At 39.4% G+C, this 25,644-nt stretch overlaps 1 protein-coding gene across 9 annotated transcripts in view; it reads left to right on the top strand.

Moving 5' to 3' along the window:
* Positions 1 to 4,040: 4,040 nt before the first annotated feature.
* The window catches only part of CSNK1G3 (casein kinase 1 gamma 3), a 122,026-nt gene continuing 100,422 nt past the window's right edge, over positions 4,041 to 25,644 (top strand). For 3 of the 9 annotated variants that reach the window (XM_043912241.1, XM_043912239.1, XM_043912240.1), the window contains exon 1: positions 4,041 to 4,496. The gene's annotated coding sequence lies outside the window, so the exon portion shown is untranslated. The remainder of the gene's footprint in view (positions 4,497 to 25,644) is intronic. The other 6 variants (XM_043912245.1, XM_043912238.1, XM_043912244.1 and 3 more) reach the window with 3 other exon arrangements.

Genomic DNA, 25,644 nt, shown 5'->3' with positions numbered 1-25,644 from the left:
TATAGATACAAAATAAAAAAATTCTTTTTCCTTGTGATGAGAACTCTTAGGATTTACTCTCTTTACAACTTCCATATATAACATACAGAAGTATTACTTGTATTAATTATGCTGTACATTGAGCAGTTATTTATCACATAACTTCCAGTAATAAGACCATTTACTTTTTCATGTTTTAAAATTATATTTATTTATTAATGGCTGTGCTGGGTCTGCGTTGCCGTGTGCGGGCTTTCTCTGGCTGTGACGAGCAGGGGCTATTCTCTAGTTGTTATGCAAAGGCTTCTGATTGCAGTGGCTTCTATTGCAGAGAACAGACTCTAGGGCACACCAGTTACAGTAGTTGCAGTTTGTGAGTTTCAGCAGTTGTGGCACATGCGCTTAGCTGCCCCATGGCATGGAACTTAGACCAGGGATCAAACCCCTGCCCCCTTCATTGGCAGGTGGATTCTTAACCAATGGACCACCAGGGAAGTTCCATTTATCTTTTCTTAATTACATCTGTCCTCCACGAAAATGACTGTTTCCTCTATTTTTATTTTGAAAAGTTCTGGTAAAGATTTTAATCTCATTTTGTAGTTTATATTTAACAGTTTATCACTTGTACATCTTGGGCAAAACAATTTATCTTTTGAGCCCATCCTTCTTCTTTCCTAGGAGGGAAAAAAATAATATCTGCTATGTTACTTCATCAGCTGTTGTCAGAATCAACAGAAAGAATCCTATACATCAGAGTTTGTGCAAATGTTGCTTGTTACATTGTTAGTTGGAAAATATCTGTCTGCATTTAACTCAGCCAGGTTGGCCACATAGTTGATGAGTGAGTGAGTGAGTGAAAGTCGCTCAGTTGTGTCCAACTCTTCAGCCTCATGGATATACAGACCATGGTATTCTCCAGGTCTGAATACTGAAGTAGATAGCTTTTCCCTTCTCCAGGGGATATTCCCAACCCAGGGATTTAAACCAGGTCTCCGGCATTGCAGGGGAATTATTTACCGTCTGAGCTACCAGGGAAGCCCTACACAGCTGATACACAACACCAAAGTAGAGTGTAGATTAATTAGTCCTTGGTGCTTATTTATATTTTTAGGGTATTTCTTGACCAATATGTGCAAAACAAGTTTGTCTTGGGAGAGAATTTTAATAGTATGTATGAGAGGCAGAGGAGAAAATGATTATAACACAGATCTATATGTTAGTTTACAATCTTTAATGATATCCTGGAAATTTGTAATTATCAAATTTCTCCTCTGACAAATGCTTTTTTTTTATCATGTTCTACAAGTTTTTTGCTTGAGAGAAAGAATAGTAGGTAATTTTGTGGAAAGTAAAGCTGGCCATTTTTTCTTTTTTTGGCATGCAGTAAGATTTCAACTGAGACAAAAAAGGAAATGGAATAGCTTTCCTGCTTTTAAAACTCTAGTTGAAGGCCTTATTCCTAAACTCTCTCCATTCTGGTTGTATGTGTGTCTGTGTGTGTAAATCGGCATGGTTAGGTAACACAGTGAGTGTGAAAAGAGGTGAGAAGAGATACAGTAACAGAAATAAAGAATCAAAAGACGTAAGGGAGATATTGGACTATTTATACTATTAAAGGCACCCAGAAATTTTGTTTTTTCTTCCCTTCTCAAATTCCCACTTGATAAATTGTTTTTTCCTGAGGAATTCATGACAGTCTTAGACTGAAGCCATTTTGAAGTAACTTCCCTCCGAGTTCTAAAGGTGTGGTAAATCTGCTTTTATCCTGCTTTTCTTAATAATAACAGTTGTTGCATGTCCAAATGATGAAATGGATATTTGCTTATATCTATAGAGACATAAGGGCTCAGCAGTGAAGTCTACTTATAATGCAAGAGACCACCTACAATGCAGGAGATGCAGGTTTGATCCCTGGGTCAGGAAGATCCCCTGGAAAAGGAAATGGCAACCCACTCCACTATTCTTGACTGGGAAATCCCATGGACAGAGGAGCCTGGCAGACAACATTCCATGTGGTCACAAGAGTCGGATCACCACCACCATAGAGATATAAATTCAACAAAATAAAGTTCTGGGTGATAAAAAATGTGACACTGCTTTGGGAAACATGAAAAATATTAATAATAATATAAACACCTAATGAGTAGCAAATGCTAGGAAACAGGTGCTGAAATTAACTATAGATAATATAGCAGATAAAAATGATGATCTGTCTGCTCATGCTAAGACATCATGCTACGGAACAAAGAGTTTTGGTTAAGATGCCTGTATTTGATTATTCTCTCTTTAACATAAGTTATTTTGTATTGCCAATTTTTTCTTAGAAGTTAACAGAACTGTAAGAAAACATTACTGACTTCTCACTTAGGTTACCAGCCAATTTTAATCTATAGGAGCTTCTAGGTCAAATTTTAACAAAATCAGTCTTTACTGAAGTGTTTAAAAACATAAACATTTATTCCAATCCAGATATAATTTTAAAATGTGACTTGGTCTAATTAAATACTTGTATTTCTTAAACATTTATCAGACTTTGATGTAGAGGTGTTCTTGATCTAAACTGAGGTTTTTGAGGTGCAGAGTATAAAATGGTTTGTTGATCGCTGATGACAATATTTACAGTTCCTAAAATGCAGACATTTCTTCACCATTTAGTGAGATATGCTTAATTCTATTTCTTGTCCAGTATCTGGTCCTGGAATATATCAGAACTGTGGAGATGTGTGATTTTAGGGATATTATCCCCAAGCCTGAGCATGCACAAACTGTAGTTGCTTTTTGAATTTCTAAAAAAATGATGGTAGTGTGGTAAACACAGGGGCAGTCCTTACTACCACCGTTCCTCTATGACACGTGATACCAGCCACTTCATAGCCTCCAGTCTGGGAAAGCAGGAGAGTAGAGAGGTAAAAAAGAGGTACTGTTGTACTACAAAAACAAAAATGGCATCTTTCCATACTAACTACCCCTCTGAACATTACACATTGACTCTATCACAGCCTGCTAAAGTAGAAAGGGAAAATGAGAGAAATCCACAGTCATTTTAAAGTGCATTTGTTTCATTGAAGCCTTTCAAGTTTTTTGTGTGGGGTGTGTGTGAGACTGACTCAAGGCTTCCTTGATGCAGCAAGTACACTGAAAATATAAAAAGAAGTTTGCTAAGTTTGATTTTTCTTCATGCACACCTTTATGTCTGACGTTTGAAAGGGCTTTAGACACAGTTTCCAAGAAATGATAGTTTCTGAGTCCTCTATAATGCCTTCATGGTGCATTGATTTCCATAGAGGTCTCCTATATAACCAACCATAAGAGAAGGAATGTAATCTGCCTTCCCTGTTTGGGCAGAGTGGACTGGATGGAGAACAGAGTTAGAATCGGTTTCAGTTTGATGAGTTGATGAGTTGAGTGATGTTTGGTTTCTAGGAACTTCAGGAGATTGGCTAGATAGACAATATTACATAGATAACAGTAATTATAACAGTTACCACACTATATAGTTGAGAGGATTACTTGAACTCACAAATGACTTCTCTATAGACAGGAAATGGAATGCAAACGTAAGCCACAATTTCTAAGCGTCTGAATCCTAGATACAGCACTGGAGTTACAAAAAAGTGGGGGAAAAAGTCAATCCAGTGATGTCATTCCCTGAGGCCAGGCTTTCAAATTCTTTGGCACCTGGAGGGGTGTGCTCCTCACACTCGGCAAAGCCTCGGCAACCTGACTTGGCACAATGGCGCCCTTAGGCTCTCTGCTCATTCAAGCAGCGGGGGACTTTTCATTCCTCCTCTAAACCATGGGCGATTTTCCCCCAGTTCTTGCCAGAGACCTAACCAAGCCTCTTCTCCCAAGGCCTCACCCAGGGAAACAGACGCGTAACCACAATTACTCCACGATGTCTACACGCACCACGGGTGCGGAGGTGGGGAGGGAGGCGTGGCTTGGCTTTTATAGGCCTTTCCAGCCAATGAACAAGCTGCTTTTCTTCCGGTCGGCAAGCCGACCAATCTGAGCAAGTCGGTGTAACGTTCGGCTGTACTCGGCTCTTTTCGCTGATGCGGGCAGCTCAAGGGGCGGCCGCCGCTGGAGAGACGCTTCCCTTTTTTATTTTTTTATTTTTTTCCCCCAAGCGTTCACTTCCGGGTCCGGCGCCGATCCGGATGCCCGAGGCAGAAGGATGTTTGACCTCCGGATAAGCGAGGAGGCGCCGCTGTGCATTCATTGCCGGCTGCATCGGTGGCGACAGCAGCGGCCCGGGCGGCGACTCTCCGGCCAGAGGCGGCGGTAGGACGCACCGGCAGCAGTGAGGGGACCGAGTCCGAGCCGAGCTGCGTTACCTCCCTCGCTCGTTCCTTCCCCCTCTACCTCGCTCGCTCCCTCCCTGCGTGGCTCGCTTTCCTCCTCCGGCCGCCGGCGGGAGCAATGTGCCGCCGCTGCCCCCGCCGCCACTGACTGACGGACCGGGGGGCGCCGCCCGCGCCCGGGGCCGACCCACCGCTGGCGGCCGCGCCTCTGAGGTAAAGCCCCCTCTGCGTTGGCGCCTGGCTGGGCGGCCCCGGCCCGCCGGCAGCCTCGGCGCGGCCGCGGCGCCCTCCTGCCCGGGTGGGGCTGGGCGGGCTGGGGTCCCGGGCTGGGTGGGGTGGGGTGGGGTGCGGCGGGGGCGGCGCCGCCAGCGGGGGCCTCGGGAAGGGGTGGGCGAGGAGGACCCGCGCGGGGGCGCGGAGGCGCGGGGCTGGAGGGGGCCGCGGCCGGGGGGCGAGGGCGCCGCGGGCTCGCTGGGCAGGAAGGGGGCCGCGGGCGGCGGGCCGGGCTGGCCGCAGAAGTTGCCCGAGTGGGGCGGCGCGAGTGGGGACCGCGGGGAGGTGGGCGAGGTGGGCAAACGCAGGGGCTTTTGGGGGGAGGGTTGGGAGGTCGGGAGTGCAGCCCCCCAGCGCTCCTAGGTTTGTCCAGACAGTTCCCTTCGGAGTAGGGATTTTAGGCAAGAGGGTGGGAGCTATCGGTCGGCTGGAGGGAGGGGTCAGGGGCTAGCATTCATTTCGGGGAGAAACTTCCCGATGGGGTATTTGTTTCCAGGTTGCGGGGGCGGGGGGGCGGGCAGGGATTTACCTATTTGTTTGAGCTTTTGACTTAGCTCAAAACTTACCCAAGGCATTAGTCGGGGAAACAAAATTACTCTGATGGTTACTGTTAGGCTGCTGGTTTGTTTGTTTATTCTACTTGCTAGGGGAAGTGACACACAGAAGCGTCGGCTCTCTTGGTCCACAGCCCCCAAGGTTCTTTTCTGCGGGGTGGTGATGGAGATGTGTGTTTGCTTCTGGGGTGGGGGTAGTTAGGCCTGTGTTAGGATGGTTCCAGTTCTCCCAGGGAAGGAGGAAAAGTTAATGGGTGGGAGAGAGTGTGTGTGGGAGATGGCTACTGTTGCTGCCATTGTGCGAATTAGTTTTAACTCTGTTGTAATGAGTGCCTAGGCTGGTCAGCAAGTGACCCTTTTTTAACCTTTGGTTTTAGAACATCGACTTTAATTGGACAATTAAAAACCTACTGATTTTTAGTAAGTTAAGAAAAAGTCAGTACTTAATATCTTTTACGTTTGCAGTTACTTCTTGTGATAGGAATGACATTGGCCCACACAGAGAGTAAAAGAGGTTAAGCTATATCTGACTTAGAATACTTTCTAAAATTAAAAATATCTAACTAGTAAAGCCATGTGTATGTTTTTGAAGAATATTTGCGTTCTTTATAAATAAGCAAATTGTGAAAGAAAAGTATCATAAAAGTTGCAAGATGTGAGGCCAGTTTAAGAAAACACCTCCCACCAAAAATCAGATCTGGTTTGTGACATTCTTAGTAACTTTTTGGGGGGAGGGAAGTGGAGAGATGTACTTAGTGTATTTTATAATTATTCCCAAACTTTTGCTTTAACTGTATTCTGAGCTAAGATAAATTATCTTCATATTTTATATACATTAACCTTATAGTTTGTACAAAACATGAAAATCATATTTATGGGAATTGGAAGAAAGGTGTAATAAAATATACTGCATAACTTTGGTATAGATTCAGAGCAGAGTGTGTAGACACTTTGGTATTCAGGGAGCTTCCTTTTCTGGATATGCCTCAGGTGTAAGTAGTTCTTAGAATGGGGAACAGAAAGTTTAATGTTGATGTGTATGAGACTTTTGGCGGAATCTTGGAAAATGATTTTTTTTACTGATGATTTAGTGTGCTCATTGACCAAGAGGTCGTTAACCGAAAAATTAATGAATTATATAATTATTGACATTTTCATTGTTAGATTCGCAAGCATTAACTATTAACAAAATCTTCAGCACATGAGATGCATTTATTACTTCAAATAAAAGAACTAGGATTCAAAGGGATAGTTTAGTTCAAACTGAAACTTTGTGCAAGGGACTTTTACTGTGTGTTGAGGATGAAAGAGTGGGTAGACACATGAAGAGGAATTAGATCCAGTTAGTTACCTTTAAGGGAGAAGCAGACACGCACAGAAATAATTGCAACACAGGACTCCTGTGGGGCTTATTAGAGATGTACGGAAGTGTGGGGGTGGTGGTGATGGTGTGTGTGTGAGAGAGAGAGACTGATTTTTGACTGGGAATTACAAACGAGTTTAAAACTGGTAATACTCCATTTAGGCCTTAAAATATTTTAATGATCAAAATGGTTGTGTGTGTGTAGAGGTGGTATTTTTGTAGGCGAAAGGAGCAGTTGAGCATGGACATGTTGGTTTGATATGATGGGGCCTGTTGAACTGGAGGTAAGGCTGCTGTGCCAGGAGGTTTTTATGGGAAATGAAGCTATAAAATTAGGTGGTGATCAGTCCATGGACATCTAGAATGCCTTGTATTTACAGATGAGTCAGTTCACCATATGAAGATCCAAGTTTGTAGATTCTAAGGTGATAGGGAGTACCTATGAAAATAAGGCTAGTAAGTTTAAAGGAAACAAAGTATAACAGAATAGTCAGTTTGTTATCATTCATGCTTATAGAGGAGATCCAGAACAGTATATGAAACAGTTTATACATGGCTTTGTCATATTTCTTTACTTGCTTTTGGATATGAGTGTGTGGTAATCTGGCAGTTGGTTATGTGAAATAAATCTAGATTTTTAAACATGTGACTTGGAAAGAAATGGGAATCTTTGCATTTCTTCTCTGGGTCCCCTCTGTAATCCCCTTCATGCTGGTAATAGACCATCATTCTGGCAGGGTTTTTTGGTTCATATTTTTTCAGAATGGAGCAAGTGGTGGTTTAGTTTCCAAGAGCTTTCTAAAAGAATTTATCAGACTAAATAGAGGGAATGCGAAAATAATAAACAACAAAATACAGGTCTTTGGATAGTTATAATATTGTTAATACATTTTAAGGTGAGATTTGCTATGGATGAAGTGAAATATGAGGAATCTACATAGGATGAGAATTGACTATAATAGTAAGATGACTACATGAGAAAATTCCACAGTTCTGGATAAATATGTACAAGGTTTTTAGTCATCTTAAGTATCAACAATTCTAAAAAAATTTAACCCCCAATTTAATCATTATCCAAGGAGTGCTTAAAAAATATCACCCTTACGACACCAGTGTTTAATCATCTAGTCATGTTGCAGGGGAGATTGACAGTTCTTACTAACTGTTCCCTTCTTAGTGTTCAACAAGCACTGACTTTATAACTGAATTTGTATCTCAAATCTCCCAATAATAACAGTACCTATTACAATTTATTAAATGCCCACTTTGTGGACCTTAAATGATACTGTTATAAGACAGCTCTATGAGTTAGGTGGTATAACACTTGCTTTTGACAGTAGGAAACAGTCTTCTAGAATTTAAGCATCCTGTTTAAGATATATCTTGGGAGTAACAGAGGGGATATTTAAAGTTTTTTTTTTTTTTTTCTTCTGGTTTTGCAGTGTTAGGCCAGTGATATCTTCCCTAATCTTCCTTTTTGTCTTCTCTTACGCAGTTGGCACTTAGCGGTATTGATTAGTGTTTTTAGTATGTGTTTGGGTGTTGTTTTTCTAAGATGTAATTTCTTTGGAAATGGTGGTTTGGGGATATCTGTAGTTTTCTAATCGTAGAGTCTCTAGGAGCAGAATGGTTCTAGTAACTTAAGCTACCGCAGAGTATCATTTTTGTGATGATCTATAGGAAAGAACCATACGTGGGATTATTAATATGTAGAAATCAGGTGTGTATTGTCTATTAATGTAAAGTGACTTTGGAGAGCCTCTGAACTAGTCAGGAAACATGGAATGAGACAGAAACGTGGAGATGGGTAAGTTTTAGAGACAGTGGAGACTGCTGTTAGCCATAATCTTTCCAGCTCCCTTCTCAAAGTTGAGATTTAGGAACTGTGAATGTTTGGGTTTCTTTCTATTATGGGATGTAAGGAAGATGCATAGTGATTTGTTCTTTAACCATATTAAGTGACTGGTTATATTCTCTCCTTCTTATCCCTGCCAATCATCTTAGTTCTGAACATGAAGTATTTATGTATTTGGTAGTAAGACACATTTTGATCATTTTTTTTTACTAATGACTTATCAAATAGTTATAATTTAATTTGATGAAAATCTGTAACTGTTATATCCAATGACTATACCATATCCACATTTTTTTTTTACAGCTTTTACTGTAATTAGGTAAAAATCTCATGATGGATGCCCTCTTTCTTAAACACAAATTTCTAATGTTTCTTTTCTTCAGTGAGTTGTCAGACTTTTAACTGTATTCAAATTTATTACATATATTTAGCTGATTAGGTGCTGAACTACTTCCGTTAGCTGAAAAGAGTGGGGATAGAGAGTTTCTCTGCCATTATATTTTTCATCAGGACTGAGAAAACTCATATGAAGTGCTAGGATGTGATGCCTGGCACACAGTAGGCACTGTGCAAGTCTTCTCTTAAATGTAGAAGTTGCTGATGTATATGAGTTGTCAGAGGGTTGATTGGTGCGTAGAATCAGCAAAGACTCTTAGGGATAGCCTATTACAGGAGAATCTCTGAACTCACCTCTCTTGAACCCACTCAAAAGATTGTTGTACTCTCCATTCATTTACTGTTTGATGTCCATGCTACGTTAAAAGGCAGTAGACTACCTTCTAGTTTCTTGAACTTTTATTCCCATCAGTTACTGTATACCAAGGTATACAGTAACTGATGGGAATAAAAGGTAATGGCAGTTGTAATAACATTGTAATGTACATGTAATTACGTCTTGTTGTAATTACATAGTTTAATGAAACATTATTCAGTGAACTATGAAGGCAAAAAGGTGTTTATCTTGAGACCCAGTGACTGCTTTGAAAAGCAGTTGAGTCATTGAGTAGTTGAAGTCAATAATAGTTAAAATAGTTTTAGGTGAAATAACTTAAATGATTAGGGGGAAAAAAAACCTTAAAGATCTTAGATTTCACAATAAGATTCTTCAGTAAAATTGTTTTTAAGAGTTGTGAGATGTCTTTCCATGTTTAAGAGACAGAAGCTGGAAATCACAGGTGATGTACTATGGGTGTGGTTTTTGCAAGAAAAATATAGTAGGACTACAATCTGTAGACTTATGCTTGAAGGAAAGGCCTTAGCAACCTGCATTAAAAGACGTCTTGTGGTTGTTTTAGTGTTGGTGGCATTCAACTGTTTAAAGTATGTAGATTTTTTACGATTCCCTTTGTTAAACTCATTTATGAACTGTTGGTTAACAAAAATATATTGAAGAGGTATCTACTTCTGAAATAATACCTCTTTTATACTCACAGAGATTTATTTAACAGTATCCCCTTTTAAAGAAGAGAGAAATACTGGTCCTCCTGAACATACAGTCATTCATATTTTAGGATGAATTGTTCAATTATCAAGTCACATGGTATCCACTTGTTTCCTGATACAGTCCCTTATCTGATTTTGGGGTTCCCTTTCAGCTGTTACACAGTGTCAGGGATGGATAGAGCCATTTGTAATTCCACCATCTCCTCAACCTGAGTGGGGGCTGCAGGAGTGAGTTGGTAGAGGAAATTGTTCTTTGGAAGAGGAAATGCCATCCCCTTGATGTATACCAGGAGCTGTTGAGCTTGGTGGAAAGCGTGCTGGCCTAACAGCTATGGTAACTACCCGCCTTTCCTGTCTAGCTCAGCCCAAGTGGAAAGGAAAGCCTGCAGGTATGTATAGGAGAAGAAGGTCCAAGTTAGCGAAGGAGAGGTAGCTGGAGTATACTCTTTATCTTGGTGTCCCACATCACAACACCAGAAATGCAGTAGCTTCTGAAATGGAGCACTGAAGTATGAAGGCGGGGCTAGTTTTTCAGAGTGTTGGTTAGCTCCTGTGTAATTTACTTGGCTCTGCTTTCCTCTCTGCATGGGGTTCTTCCTCCTCCTGGTAGGTAGCAGGGTCCTGGTGCATTGACCAGGACATCTTTTGCACAAGCCTACCTGCATACTTTCCCCTTCATGTTTTTTTTTTCTCCCCCTTAAATTTTTGTTTCTTTTGGCTGTGTTGGGTCTTTGTTGCTCTGCATGGGCTTCTTTAGTTGAGGTGAGCAGGGGCTACTCTTCGTTGCAGTGCATGGGCTTCTCATTGCGGTGGCTTCTCTTGTTGCCGAGCACCGGGTCTAAGTGCATGGGCTTCCGTAGTTGCAGCTCCCAGGCCCTCGAGCACAGGTTCAGTAGTTGTGGCGCACCGGCTGTCGGCTGTCTTGGTTGCTCCGCGGGATGTGGGATATTCCTGGACTGTGGATAGAACCGGTGTCCCCTGCGTTGGCAGGCAGATTCTTATCCACTATACCACCAGGGAAGTCCCTCTTCATGTTTTATTGACCGGAATTAGATCACATATACTTCTAAACCAGTTATGACATGGGGAACAGGGTTACTGTAGTGAGTTTCTACTAATCAGGATATAGTCCCTGCAATTGGGGACGGGGTCACGTGTTCCTGAGTTACATGGTGGAGGGAGGATGTTGTAAAAAACTGTGGGATGGAAGAATATGGGGGAAGTGGATGTTACAGAGGCAACCAATAGTGACCACCACATCTACTTGTTTAAAGGATGAAAATAAATAATGCATACAAATGCACTTTGAACTTTAAAAGTGTTGTGCAAATGTAACAGATGAAAGATTAGAAAGCTGTTTCTATGTGACTGTCTTAAATATGCTCAGGTATGAATATTTTAGGAGCTGAAAACACTGCTAGTTTCTTATTGACTAACTTTCGAGTCAATAAAATCGATTATTACTTTTTTCATGGAAAAAAGCTCTTTTTACTTTCATACGGCTATTTTAACTTTAAATTAAAAATTTGTACCTCTAAACTTGTTTAAATTTTTTTGTGTTGTTGTTGCCCTCCTTCCTGGACAAAACTTGTCCAACATCATTGATCTCATCAGATTTCTCTGTGACACCTGGAGGGGAGAGTAAGATGTCTTGAGGAAATGGGAATTTATCAGTCAGAAATGGTTGGTTTATTTTGAGTCAACGAATCTCATTGAGGTAGGAGGGAAAGATGGGTGTTATATTATCTTGACTACAGCCACCTCCCCACCTCCCCCACCGGCCCCGAAAATTGTAGGGCCAGAGGAGAATCACAGACGACTTTTAGAACTGAAGTGAATTGTGGAAGGTTGAAATGCTTGTCATGTACCTGGTTAATAGAACCCTTCTATCCTCATTGACAGGTTGATGCTCTTTCTGACCAAAAGGGGAGAGGCTGTGAAAAAATTTGTGTATTTTGCAATTTTGCTCAGGACCATGGGCTAATTATGTAAAGCAGTCAGCCAAGTACCTTTAAAGTTCTCAGGGTTTGGAAAATTGTAGCCAGAGTTGAAGTGTGTGTGTATGTGTGTGTTTGTGTGCATATGTGTTTAAATAAAATAAGCAAACAGATCTTTTAATCTTCCCTCTTGCAGTCCACAAAAACAGCACACTTGCATTCCCACCTGCCTCCACACACAAAATACACCCCCCCCCAACCACACAAAGTAACCTCAAACTTGGTCTGCTGAAATGAAAAGGCAGAAGCAGAGTGAGTGCTTGGAACAGTTCTTGTATTTTTAGTTTCAAGAAAGTTATCTTAAAGATTTCTTTATTGTATGTGTAAAAGAAAGAAATTGTGTGTGTGTGTTTATGGGGACATATATGGAGATACATGTATGTATAAATACATAATTAGTGTACATAATTAATTATTGTAATTCTAATCGCTGCGGTGTTGTAAATATACAGAGTAAATCCATCCATCCCGTGGAAGGATATTTATGTTAATGACATATTTATAAATAGATTTGGGATGATTTTTACTTTTACACTTTTTATACTTTTCTGTATTTGGATTTTCAGCTATGATTGTGCATTATTTGACCATCAGAAAAAAATACTGAGTTTTTTTATTTGAGGGAAGAAAACAAAATTTGGGGATGGGATGTTTTCTCCAACCTAGAATTTACCATAGTCCACTTGATTCATTGTAAATTACCTTGAATAGAGTATGCTCTGAATGCACTGTTACTTTGTAATAGCCTTTATTTAAAAAACTGGGCTTGTTAAAATTATGTTTCTTAAAATTTTAAGTTGAAATTAGCTGTATGAATCCATATGATACAAGAACATTTTATAAAAGTAGACTTCTGAATTTTTGTAATTATTAATTGTGTTATTTATTTTAAACTTGTTTGGTTTTGACTTCAGGTGGTATACTTGGCAGGGTATCAAGAGTATGATATATTGGAGTCAAAGTTACAGTAAGAATTTCCTTTAATAAAAAGGGAAGTGAAAATTCATTTTCCCCTTACACCCAGTCTGTGTCTTGTTTATTTTCTGTTTCTGTGAAATACTTATTGCAATGAATACTTTCAGGCGAACATAGTAGGTAATGTTACAGGGAGAGAAAATTCCTGATATTCCACTATATGTATGGCTATAAAGCCTTTTCATAAAATCCTAGTTTGGCATGTAAAAATAACCTAGCATTGTTTTGGAGGTGAAACTAGTAGGTATCAATTGTTGGTGAGACATTTGAAGAAGAAACTTGTATTTGTAGATGCATATTTTTATAAAACATTATTTTATATTCTTTTGTTCCAGGAATCTGAAAACAATATTAACATTCCCGCCCCCCCCACCTCCCAAAATGTAAATCTTAAAGATGTGGAATCATGTAATGCCAGTTTTTATTTAAAAAAAATGGTAGACTATTTATTGAATTCTTTTTCTGTCATATGAATGTCAGGGCATATTATTGCTAGTGTTTCTTAATATATTTAAGATTCTGAAAATATTAGAGTAGTTAAAATATCAATGTAATCAGCCCTTTAAACTTATTTTTTTGAGTATTTTCTGATAGTTGAAAGTTGATTACTGAAATATGTGTTGTGTGTTTATATACCGTTAATCTAAATACTCTACTAATGAAAGTTGTTTTGTGAAGGCTGACTGAACAATAAAATTCTGAGCACTGGGAATGAGAACATCAAATAAAATAAATTTTACTATACCCACTTTTTAAAAAAAAATCTTCCAACTGAAAATAATTTTTTTTTTTCTGTGGCAGAATAAAGAAGAGAACAAAATTGGGCAATTTTAAAGATAGTGCTTTAAGTTCTTGCTATAGGGCTGGGAGTGCTAATACTTGCTAGTAGATGAGAGAAAGAGCTTGTGGAGAAGGCAGCTTGTTCACATTAACATTTTCTGTGGAGTTTCAAAAAATGACAGATACCCATGCTGTTGAATCTGGGGATGGGGCCAGGGCATTGATCTGTTTTAGGATTTCTACAGGTGATTCCAATGTGCTTCAGGGTTAAAAATGACTGATTTCCTTTCTTACGGACATCTCTCAGCTCTTTTTGAAATAATGACTTCCTTTTACTTTCAGATTGTCTTTTGAATCGGGGAGGGAGGTGTAAAGATAAGAAAGAAATGCATAGAAAATATATGCAAGAGGAACAGGTTAATGAAGTGAGTTCTCTTCAGGGTTTCACACTCAGAATCCTTCATGAGGCTACTGTATTGCTTGTTCATTAGCATCTTTTGAATAGTATAGCACCACAATTAGTGGAGTTTTGACATTTGGAAAATTTGTTAAAGGGAAATTTATCGGATTAAATTAAGGCACCAATTCAGATTTTGCTAGAAATCTTTTTTTTTAAACTTTTTATTTTATATTGGGGTGTAGCTGATTAACAGTGTTGTGATAGTTCCAGGTGGACAGCAAAGGGACTCGGCCACACATCTACATGTGTCCTTTCTCCCCCAAACTCTCCTCCCATCCAGGCCGCCATGTAACATTGAGCAGAGTTCCATGTTCTGTACAGTAAGTAGGACCTTGTTGGTTATCCATTTTAAATATAGCAGTGTATACATGTCCATCCCAAACTCCCTAACTGTCCCTTCCTCTCATCCTCCCCACTGGCAACCCATAAGCTCTTTCTCTTAAGTCGGTGTTTCTGTTTTGTAAGTAAGTTCATTTGTTTCATTTCTTTTCAGATTCCACATACAAGGGCTGTCGTAGGATACCTCTCCTTTTCTGTCTTAACTACACTCAGTATGGCACTCTGTAGGGCCATCCATGTTGCTGCAAATGGCGTCATTTCATTCTTTTAATGGCGGAGTAATATTCCGTCGTAGGATACCTCTCCTTTTCTGTCTTAACTACACTCAGTATGGCACTCTGTAGGGCCATCCATGTTGCTGCAAATGGCGTCATTTCATTCTTTTAATGGCGGAGTACTATTCCGTCGTATATGCACACCACATCTTCATCCAGTGCTCTGTCAGTGGACATTAAGGTTGCCTCCATGTCTTGGCTATTGTAAACAGTGCTGCAGTGAACATTGCAGTGCATGTATCTTTTCGAATCGTGTTTTTCTCTGGATGTATGCCCATGAGTGGAATTGCAGGGTCATACGATAGCTCTATTTTCAGTTTTTTGAGGAACCTCCTTTCTGTTCTCCACAGTGGCTGTACTGATTTACATTCCCACCACAGTTTAGGAGGGTTCCCTTCTCTCTCCACACGCTCTCCAGCATTTATTTTTGGTTGGTTTTTTGATGATAGCCATTCTGATTGATGTGAGGTGATACGTCATTGTAGTTTTGATTTGTATTTCTCTAATAATTAGCATTGTTGGACATCTTTTCATGTGCCTGATGGCCATCTGTATGTCTTCTTTGTAGAAATGTTTACATAAGTCTTGTGCCCATTTTTTGAGTGGGTTGTTGGTTTCGATGCTGTTAGATGTCATGAGATGTTTGTGAATTTTGGAGACTAATCCCTTATCAGTCATATAGCTGCTCTTGGTAGTCTCTTAGGATCTTTGGTATTTCTGTGGAATCAGTTTAACTTATCCGTTTTCATTTCTAGTTTTATTGATTTGAGTCCTCTCCCTTTTTTCTTGATGAGTCTAGCTAAAGGTTTATCAATTTTGTTTATGATTTCAGAGAACCAGCTTTTAGTTTCATTATCTTTGCAGTTTTCTTTGTCTCTGTTTCATTTATTTCTGCTCTGATTGTTTTGATTTCTTTCCTTCTACTATAGGTTTTGTTTTTTCTTCTTTAGTTTTTTTAGGTTAGGTTGTTTATTTGAGATTTCTCTTGTTTCTTGAAGTAACATTGTATTGCTGTATAACTTCCCTTTTAGAACAGCTTTTGCTGCATCCCATAGGTTTTGGACCATTGTACTTTAATTTTCATTTGTCTCTAGGTATTTTTTTTTTTTAATTTCCTTTTTGATTTCTTCAGTGACCCATTGGTTGTTTAGTAGCATGTTGTTCAGCCACTACATGTTTGTGTTTTTTAGAGTTTTTTTTTTTTTTTTGTAGTTTATTTCTATTCTCGTAGCATTGTGATCAGAAATGATGCTTGATATGATTTCAGTTTTCTTAAATATACCAATGCTCACCTTGTGCCGTAGCATGTGGTCAGTCCTGGAGAATGTTCCATGTGTATTTGGGAAGAATGTGTAGTCTGCTGCTTTTGGATGAAATGCTCTTTAAATACCAGTTAAGTCCAACTCTTCTAAAGTGTCATGTAATTGAGTTTCCTTACTAACTTTTTGTCTGGATGGTCTGTGGGGTACTAAAGTCCCCCACTGTTACTGTGTTTTTGTCGATCTCGCCCTTTCTTACTGTCAGTATTTGCCGTGCGTGTTGAGCTGCTCCATTGGTGGGTGCACGTGTGTGTGCATGCTCAGTGATGTCAGTCGTGTCCAGCTCTTTGCTACCCTGCTGACTGTAGCCCGCCAGGCTCCTCTGCCCATGGGATCATCCGGCAAGAATACTGGAGAGAGTTACCATGCCCTCCGCCAGGAATCTTCCTGGCCAGGGATCGAACCCGAATCTCCTGCGTCTCCTGCGCTGACAGGCGGGCTCTTTACTCTCTGAGCCATGTGGGAAGCCTCGGTTGGGTGCATATGTATTTATAATTGTTATATCTTCTTTTTGGATTGAACCCTTGGTCATTACGTGTAGTATCCTTATTCCTCTCGAAATCTTTAGAAACCTCAGTGATGAAAGCAATCCTGTCTTTAAAGTTAGTGTAAGAATGTCACTCATCAAAATTTGATTAGTTTTGGGTTATATTTATCATATTTGCAATATTGTTGAGTTGTATTTTTCATTGAACCTAAGGATGGAAGGAGCCTTAATGGTTTTTTGGTGTAATTGTCCTTCTGCTTTATTCTTTTTTACCATTGTTGATGAGGTATTGTTTCTGTTTTTCCCTTTGTTGGAGATAGTTTAGTACTCCAGTTATAGTATATTGTGCATGTAGTATATTATTTTTATCAGATGTCACTAAATGTATACATGTAAGTACACTGTGATAATCGGGTTTTATGGTTATTGTATCTTGTCATTTATGGCAAATCAGGTTTCAAGATGACTCATTTACTGCTCCTCCCTCGGTCAGGAACACTCTTACTGGTTATAGCATTTTTCTCATGACAAAATGAGGGCAAGCCATTTTATGAGTTCAATACATTAAATTCCATTCAATGAACATTTTTTTCGTAGTGGCAAATTTGCATGTGGCATTTCTTCTATCAGTGTCAAGGGTTAGATATTTGTAAACAGCGCTGATAGGAGAATTTGTGGTAGAGAAATTTAAGAGTGGGTACACTGTAGGGGGCTTCCCTGGTAGCTCAGCTGGTAAAATATCTGCCTGCAATGCAGGAGACCTGAGTTGGATCCCTGGGTTGGGAAGATCCCCTGGAGGAGGGCATGGCAACTCACTCCAGTATTCCTGCCTGGAGAGTCCCCATGACAGAAGAGCCTGGTGGGCTATGGTCCATGGGGTTGCAAAGAGTCGAACACAACTGACTGACTAAGCACAGCACAGCAGAGTGTAGTGGAGATATTATGTGTGAACTGTTGGGAGGCTTTTAGAATTATTTTGAGTTCTTCAATTTACTGCAATAAAAGCCATGATAAAGATGTTACCAGTTACATCTTGCACATATAATTAGTAATGGATTAATGAATACTCTTCTCAGTTCAGTCACTCAGTTGTGTCCGACTCTTTGCGACCCCATGAATTGCAGCACGCCAGGCCTCCCTGTCCATCACAAACTCCCAGAGTTGACTCAAACTCATGCCCATCGAGTTGGTGATGCCATCCAGCCATCTCATCCTCTGTCCTCCCCTTCTCCTCCTGCCCCCAATCCCGCCCAGCATCAGGGTCTTTTCCAGTGAGTCAACTCTTCGCATGGGGAGGCCAAAGTATTGGAGTTTCAGCTTCAGCATCAGTCCTTCCAATGAACACCCAGGACTGATCTCCTTTAGGATGGACTGGTTGGATCTCCTTGCAGTTCAAGGGACTCTCAGGAGTCTTCTCCAACACCACAGTTCAAAAGTATCAATTTTTTGGCACTCAGCTTTCTTCATAGTCCAACTCTCACATCCATACATGACCACTGGAGAAACCAGTGGAAAAACCAGAGTACTCTTCTAGAGGACCACAATTTCTTATCAATAGTTTTGACATCCAAAATGCCCTGAAAACCAAAAAAATTTTTTTTTTTTTTTTATATTTGACACAAATTGATTTTCTTCCCAAAATTTGTTAACTGTCTTTATTTTGCATGAATGTGGGTTTCACTGTAGAAATAGTAAATGTTTAATCACAGTGCTGTCTTGGACGTCTCTGTGCCATTCCAGCTTTCTCTACGGCTATTTCAAAGTACATAGTGTTTACACACGGTATCACCTGTCAAAAATGCCCTGAAATTCTGAGTTCCAGGATGATTAACTGCAAGAACTTTGGAAAAAGAATGGTGAAATGGCATTGATTTGCTTCTATCATTTGTTTTGTATAGAAACTACTCAGTATCTTACTCCTCTGAGATGGAGTTTGAGTAAGATCCTGGTAAACTTCTCTTGCTTTTTACAGTTGTAAGTTTGTGGATACCGAGAGACACTTTATTTTAATCTGGGTTTATTTCTTTAGCAGTTGTTGAAAGCTCTTCTGGTTTTTTGACAACTGAGTCTTGTGGGGCTCATTGTGGTCCCAGAAGCATTGTGTAATTAGTATGCTTGAGATGGAAAATGTTTCGGGTAACTTCAGCATAGCTGAGTATTCATCACACTCTCTTTAGTCCTTGGCATTATGTAAGTTTACCTCTATAATTCATGGTAACTTCATGCCACAACACCTGCAAGCACCCCTCTTTTTTTTTCATATCTTGGCTTCCTTTTTCATAACAGAAAGTAGAAGGGGTGTGGTTGCAGTGCCTCTGTTTTAGTTTCCTTAAACTTCCTTAATTTGTTTTTAAGAGTTCACTGCAAAAATCTTTATACCTACTCTGGCTTCTTCCCCCCCCCCCCCCGCCCCCCATCCTGTTTCTTTTTTTCTTGATTACTTCCCTGCCCCCTTCCCTTTCAAATAATATTCCTCAGCCAGAGAACTTCATACTTAGGTATTCTGTATCAGAAAAATACAGCAATTTGTTTGCTGAAAAGGTGACAGAAGTGAATGCGCACGTTCTGTTTCCCTAAAGAGGACCTTTCTGTGGGGGAGTGATGATTGTACTGCTTGTGCACGGATAGTGTTCTGTGTGTATGATCTTTGCTTTCTTTTCATCCTTAGAGACTGAAGGGTAACTGTGAGCACTGTGGTGCATGTATTTTCGTGTTTACCAGGATACTAGACACCTTATGGTGTAGATCCTAACGGGAAATTGAGACCTCTTCATGGTGGCTCGTGGGAAAGAATCTGCCTGCAGCGCAGGAGACGCGGGTTGAATCCCTGGGTTGGGAAGCTCCCCTGGAGAAGGAAATGGCAACCCACTCTAGTATTCTTGCCTGGGCAGTCCCATCCCATGGATGGAGGAGCCTGGCGGGCTACAGTCCATGGGGTTGCAAAGAGTCAGACACGACCAAGGGACTCAGCACACAGAGCGTGCTTAGTTACGGTGCACTGGCTGTGTCCTCGGACAGCATTGTAATTCTCCTGGAGGACAGATTTAACCTTGTGTTGCGGTTTGTTTAAGCTATGTGATGCCAGGGATTGTGATGGCTTTATTTGCCATTTGTATTTCCTGTGTTTGGTATGTAATTGGCCTCTAATGATTACTTCTTTGTTGAATAGATTAATCATTTCATCTTTCATTAGGGAGAATTTTTTTTTTTTTTTTTAGGGAGAATTTTAACATGGAAGAACCTTCATTAATTAAATCCCTCCTGAGGCACCATACTCATCCCAGACCAGTTTAGTTTGCATCATCACAGTTGTATAAGACAAACTTCAAACAAGTTAATTGGGCCTAGTTTAAATAAAGTAATAAACACAACCCTCTGACTGACTTGATACTCAGGCTTAAAAGTAGAGAGATACATTATAGAAAGATTTTTGAAATGAAAAGCATTCATGGGCTAGCTAGAAAACTTAAAGGAACTATTCTGTTTTTTTTTTTTTTTTTGAGCATGTCAGTTAATTATGATTTTAAGATTTTTTTATATTCAAGTTTTTCTCTCTCAAGTTCACACAGCAGACTTCACCCCCCATCACAATCAAATTAGAAAACTGTTTCATCATCTGGAATATCCTCTCATGCTGCCCCTTTGTAGTCAAGCCCCGACAGCCACTGCTTTCTTCCTGTACTTTTGCCAAATAGCGTGTAAATGGAATCGTGTGGTGTGTAGCCTTTTGAATCTTTCTTCTTCCACAGTGCAGGATGCATTTGAGTTTCATCCATGTTGTAGTGTGTGTCAGTAGTTTCTATTTGCTGCCAAGCAGTAGTCCATCATATGGATATACTTCAGCCTATTTATCCATTCACCAGTTGAAGTACTTGTTTCTAGTTTTTGTGATCATGGATACAGCTGCCACAAAACTTTGTATGCGGTTTTGTTTTTGTGTGTGTTTATTTCTCTTGGGTAGGTTTCTAGGGGAATTGTTGGGTCATATGGCAAGTATGGCTTTCCTGGTGGCTCAGACAGTAAAGAGTCTGCCTGCAGTGTGGGAGACCCGGGTTCAGTCCCTGGGTTGGGTAGATTCCCTGGAGAAGGAAGTGGCAATCCACTCCAGTATTCTTGCCTGGAAAATCCCGTGGACCCAGGAGCCTGGCGAGCTACAGTCCGTGGGGTCTCAGAGTCGGACACGACTGAGCGACGGACACACACAAATGGCAAGTGTACGTTTAACTTTATAGCAAACTGTCAAACTATTTTCTAAAGCATTTTGTATTCCCACCCGTAATGTAGGAGAGTTCCACTAATAATCAGTTCCCAAAATTTAAATTGGCTATATTGAGTTACTCTAGTAATTTGTTGGTTTGATTATATACCAGAATATCTTGACAATAAGATTAATTCTGAACATGATATTTTTATAGTTGCAGATCTGTTAGACAAAGATAGTGATTTTGGGGAGTCTCACTTTTCAGTGAATGCAGTCTTCCGTATGGTTTGGAACTATTTTTTCTTGCTAAGATCATGTAACCCTGATCTTTGTGGGGGAAAAAAAAAAAAGGCCAAAATCTAGGCCTTAACCCTGGTGTTCATATTGGGGATTAAGGTGCCTTTGGATCAATTCTGTCTCTGTCTTCAGGTTTACAACACTACTTTGGGGACGGATTCTTTTGGATTGAACCAGGCAGAAGAAAATCCTTCCCATGGAGAAGTGGTTGTACCTTCAGCTAGTTTCTGTTGCCTGTTCCATGTTTCATTCCACAGTTTTGTAGATGTCAACTTATTTATGATTTCCTGTCAATTATACTAGTTAGGGGCTTCGCTTGTAGTCAGACAGTAAAGAATCTGCCTGCAGTGCAGGAGATCTGGGTTTGATTACTGGATTGAGAATGTCCCCTGGAGAAGGAAATGGTTACCCATTTCAGTATTCTTCCTTGGAGAATTCCATGGACAGAGGATCCTGGCAGTCTACAGTCCATGGGCTTGCAAGGAGTCGGACACGAGCAAACAGCTAACACTACCTATACTAATAAGTCCTTTCTGCGATGAGGGTTGACAATATTAACTTCATAATTGGAATTTCCAAATGCTAATCCCATTGAATGACTGTTAAATCTGAGGCCTTTGTCTACACTAAACTGTTGGTTTTAATAACATATTTTTATAAATTAGGAAACAAGCACTGTAGTTAAGAAAGAATATAACTTTGTTATGGGAACCATGCATGAAATAGCTGCTGACTTTCCTGAAGTGTTTTCTCATTTATCTGGTGTTATTCAGGAACAACCTGTTAGATAAATTAGAAGTTTGTATTTATAGTTAAATGTTAGTAAAATTGTTTTAAATGGTAAACTTTACACAGTAGTACTGTTTTCTCAGTGTTTTCTAAGCATATTCAGATCCTGCTGATGCCCAGTTCTCATTCTGAACATCAGTTACAAACTGTGCTGTTACGCGTAGATGCCAGAATTTATGGAAGTTGTATAAGGTTGCCTTCTTCCTGTTCTCTGTCGTGTTTTTATAAGTCACCTCAAATTTTCCATTTTAAGTTAGATTTCTAGTGTAAATGTGTCCAAATTATGTTAAAATTAAAATAGAGTTTAGGGGCTCTTATTAAGTGAACAGAATATGCATTTTGTGACCTCATATAGTGAATTTTTTTTTTTCTTCTGACTCATAGCTATGTCTTGGAAAGCTGAAATTACGGTATCTATGACCTTTGACTTGAGAGGTGTTATTCCACTTGCTGTAGTATCTCTCAGAGCCATAAATGGCCTGCCTGCCCTCTGATACCTTTTTCTTTCCTCCTTTATTTGGAAAAGAGACGATCATATAATTTATGAGTAGCCTGGTGGGAGTTGGACACAGCTTAGCGACTAAACAACAGCAACAGCACCAACAGGGGAAATACTCAGTAAGTATTTGTTGGATGAAAGTAAGTGCCCCCAAATGGAACATGATTTTTCCATTGATGGCTTGGAGTTTAACATCATTCCTGTGATTGAGATTTGTAGTCAAGTGTATGCTTAGAGATAGGGAGATGACCTGCTCTTAGTATAAATTTAATATGATGTCTACTTGATTTTTGATTTCCTTCATGCAGGCAATGAGAGTGACTGGATGTATTTATAAGTGCTTAAGGGGCTGGACATTTTCAAATTAAACATTCCCTCCTTCAAATATTGAGACTAACTAGCAATGATAAAGGATGTTACCAATGGGAGTATAAGTTCACCTGTGAAATTCAAGAGGAGGCACATGTCCTCAGAAGACATTTTGAGGACCTATGAAACAGTCACATCCTACTTAACTAGAGAACAATCAGATGTAGATAATTAGAAAATTTACTTAATTAGACTTTCAGTAATATTTATATATTTTATGAAAGTTGAGATTTTAATATAATTTCCCATAAAATTGACTCCGTTATAACTGAATATAGTATGTTTTGCTACTCCTTGGCTATTATGTATTATGCAGTAGCTTTCAAATTTGGAAATATTTTTGACTACAGCACATAGAAAACTGTTTACCACTTAGAGAAATATATTTTGCATTGTAACCTAGTGATATGTATATATTCATATAAGGAACCAAAACAAAATCTCATTAAACAACACTATTCTTACTACATTTGTGCACTCTATTTTCTTTCTTTTTTTGATACTATTTTATTTAAAAAACTGTTGCTAAAGACCCATTTGTTTAAACACCCAGTAATGGGTCATTATCCACAGTTTGGAGAACACTGTTGTCTGATAGAACCGATGATAAATTTCAAAGGCTAGAATTTTCTGGGTCTTAACAAGGGACATCACTGAAATCAGGTTTTGAAAATCTAAAGTGTTGTAGATGATAGTTACTAAACATTTCTGAGATAAAATAAGTTTCTGTGGTATGTAATTAGAGAAATTGATTTCCATTTTTGTCATTACAGTTAATGATTTAGCTTTCAAAAATAAGTGTTTAGTCTTTTCTTAGATAACCACAGTTGAGCTCATGCCAGAAACCAGTAACTGGGACACTTGCTGCTAACAGAAGCATGTGATGTAACGGCTAGCCATCACATCACAAATATCCTTACTCATTTAAATTTTGGAGAAGCTTGGAGACTTGTAGTAGTGTCATTTTTCTAGAGATTGCACTAGGCATTTAAAACACTGAATGGCTCATTTTGTGTATGGATTTTTACATTTAAGATAAAGCAGGGAGAAACCAGTGCTATGACAACTAACTTGTGAAAAAAAGTAATTAAAAATTTCTATTCCATGTGATTTTTTTTATTTGCAGAGAATATTGAATAACACTCTGAATGTGAAAAGATACCTGTAGATACTTTTAATATTTAATATTACAAGTACATGAAAATTCTATATTGATTACAACATATTTTGGAAGATAGTTTCAGTTCAGTTGCTCAGTCGTGTCCGACTCTTTGCGACCCCATGAACCGCAGCACACCAGGCCTCCCTGTCCATCACCAACTCCTGGAGTTCACCCAAACTCATGTCCATTGAGTCGGTGACACCATCCAACCATCCCATTCTCTGTCGTCCCTTTCTCCTCCTGCCCTCAATCTTTCCCAGCATCAGGATCTTTTCCAATGAGTCTGCTCTTCGCATCAGGTGGCCAGAGTATTGAAGTCTCAGCTTCAGCATCAGTCCTTCCAGTGAACACCCAGGACTGATCTTTAGGATGGACTGGTTGGATCTCCTTGCAGTCCAAGGGAAGATAGGTAGAGTACTAATAATTATTTTAAACAATTTAGAACCGATCATTAATGTTTACTGGAAAGCTTTAGCTAGCTGTATGGCTTTTTATGAAGTAGAACATACTATACTAATATGTTCTCAGATTACTTTGATTTATCTATTTGCAACTTAAAGGAGGTCAGTTGGCTCTGTAATGTCCTAAATTATTAGGCCATGCAGATTAGAGAATCTGATTTTCTGTTTTCTGTTTTGAAGATTCATCAGTGATCATCAAATTAGAAGTATGCCTGTGACCTACATTTTCATTCATATAATCAGATTATATCTAATGTTTTCTGTATTTAGCAGCTCATTTTTTATCTTTATTAGTGAATGATACTCCATCAAAATTGTAGTTGTTTATGAGAGAAAAGCAATTGATTATTCTTGTGTTCTCAAGGATAATTTGAAAATGCATCCCTTAGATAAATTCTGTCTTTTTAATATGGATATTTAAGTAAGTTAGTATCTGAGAATTATGATAGAATCAGACATAATTTAAAATATTTTGTTACCATTTGTGTACATTCATGTTAACTTATGCATATAAAACGCATGGTTTTTCTTTCTGGTTGTATAATGTTCAAGGTTTCAGTTAAAAGAAGTAGTATGTCTTATAGAAATTAAAATATCCTTAAACCATGTGAATCACTACTTTGTGTTATGAGAACTTGTAAACCAGGGATATTTCTATGAAACTGTCTTCTTTCAATAGTTTTTATTTCTATGGTTGCCCAATTTTAAAGTCTTGAAGCTGTATTTTCCTATTCCTTTCCTTGTAATTTTTGAATTTAAAGCATCTCAGAGAAGCTTTGTGGGCTTTTTATCAACTGGTGTAATTTTAATGGACACTCTGAATCTTATCTACTTATATTTCTGGTTTTGCTTGTCTTCCCAAAAGCAGAAAAATTAAGTATGGGTATTGAACTGTGTGTTATCCATTTCATGTGTTAGTATTACATTGCAGTGCAGTCACTGAGTCATGTCCAACTCTTTGAGACCCCATGGATTGCAGCACACCAGGTCCCCCCCGCCGCACCCCCCCCCCGCCCCCGCCCCTGTCCCCAGCTCCTGGATTGCACCCAAACTCATGTCCTTTGAGTCAGTGATGCCATCCAACCATCCCATCCTCTGTCGTCCCCTTTCTCCTGCCTTCAGTCTTTCCCAGCATCAGTATTTCTCCTGGCAGTCTTGATTCCAGCTTGTGCTTCATCCAGTCCAGCATTTCTCATGATGTACTCTGCATACAAGTTAAATAAGCAGGGTGACAATATACAGCCTTGATGTACTCCTTTCCCGATTTGGAACCAGTCTGTTGTTTCATGTCCAGTTCTAACTGTTGCTTCTTGACCTGCATACAGATTTCTCAGGAGGCAGGTCAGGTGGTCTAGTATTCCCATCTCTTTCAGAAATTTCCAGAATTTATTGTGATCCAGACAGTCAAAGGCTTTGGCATAGTCAGTAAAGCCAGAAGTAGATGTTTTTCTGGAACTCTCTTG

This window comes from Cervus elaphus, chromosome 9, assembly GCF_910594005.1.
Source record: "Cervus elaphus chromosome 9, mCerEla1.1, whole genome shotgun sequence".
NCBI lineage: Eukaryota > Metazoa > Chordata > Mammalia > Artiodactyla > Cervidae > Cervus > Cervus elaphus.
Note: the sequence above shows the minus strand (reverse complement) of the source record. Positions and strands in the feature narration are given on the sequence as shown.